This window comes from Acyrthosiphon pisum, chromosome A1, assembly GCF_005508785.2.
Source record: "Acyrthosiphon pisum isolate AL4f chromosome A1, pea_aphid_22Mar2018_4r6ur, whole genome shotgun sequence".
Taxonomy (NCBI): Eukaryota; Metazoa; Arthropoda; class Insecta; order Hemiptera; family Aphididae; genus Acyrthosiphon; species Acyrthosiphon pisum.
In genome coordinates this window covers 33,585,172-33,586,351 of record NC_042494.1, presented here as the reverse complement: position 1 = coordinate 33,586,351, position 1,180 = coordinate 33,585,172, and positions in this window count along the sequence as shown.

The following is a 1,180-nucleotide window of genomic DNA, read 5'->3' as shown; positions in this document are numbered from 1 at the left end:
AATCATACTAGGTAATGTAGGATTTAAATATTAACTGAAGATTATAATATATAAGCATTTAGATTGATTACTAAATACTAAGTATCTATTATAAATTATAATCAATGGTATACTAAGCTATAAATGAACGAAAAAAAAACTGACTCCTCAGTTATAACGTTACTGCAGATATTTTAAACGTTGAAGTATTTCAATTGTATTTAAATGCTATTCAGATTTATCTAAACCTAAATGGCTAAATACATACAACTTCACAACACCTGTACATACTAAAACACACATACAACATGTCAGCATACAGAACATACGCAAACGAATATTGTAAATATTTATAATATATATATTGCCATATTAGTAGTTATAGAAACGGCGTCTGCAATATCACTACCCACTATTAAAATAGCATAAAGATCTCTATTCTAATTATTCCAACATACCTATTAAAACGCAAACGCGCCTATACATATTAAATTAAATAAGTAGGTACCTACAACATCTAAAGATATACATAACTATTAACTACTCATTTCATTTACTTTATGTTATGCACAGTTAAAACGTTTTACAATAGGTAAGAAATGCATTTTAAAACATAGAGGAACTCTCTTTGCTGTATAGTAGGTGGTGAGTGTACGGTTACTCGTACAGTTTTTTTATACAATTTTCTCTAAATCTGCTGGCAAAATAATAATAATAACTTTTTTTAAATGTATGGTATCTACAATATCTGTGATTTATTTCCAAATTCCAATAAATAGGATTACAGTATTTTACATTTATTTTGTTAAGTCTTCGCCTGGCCCTAATAATTTAGACTAATCTGGTTAGTCAGAATAACACTTTGAACAATTTTTTATAGCCTAAGGTAGAGGGGTGGAGGGTTAGTTAAAACGACTTTTTTTTGCTTTAACGTATTTTTACATAATATTTACTCAGGCAAAATATTTTTAATATTTGACCTTTGTGTTGAGCAGTAATTTGATTACCTAATATTTTAAATATTTTTAGTTCGTAAGTTGCCAAAAAGTTAATAAAAATATAGAATTTATGTATTTTAAACATATTTATTAGCCCAATAGCCAAATGTTGTGAAGTGTTCTATCTTCATAAATTAATGTTCATAATAATATAAAATTCTTCTAACGTTGTTATAGAAATTATTATTTTTGACATTTTAATA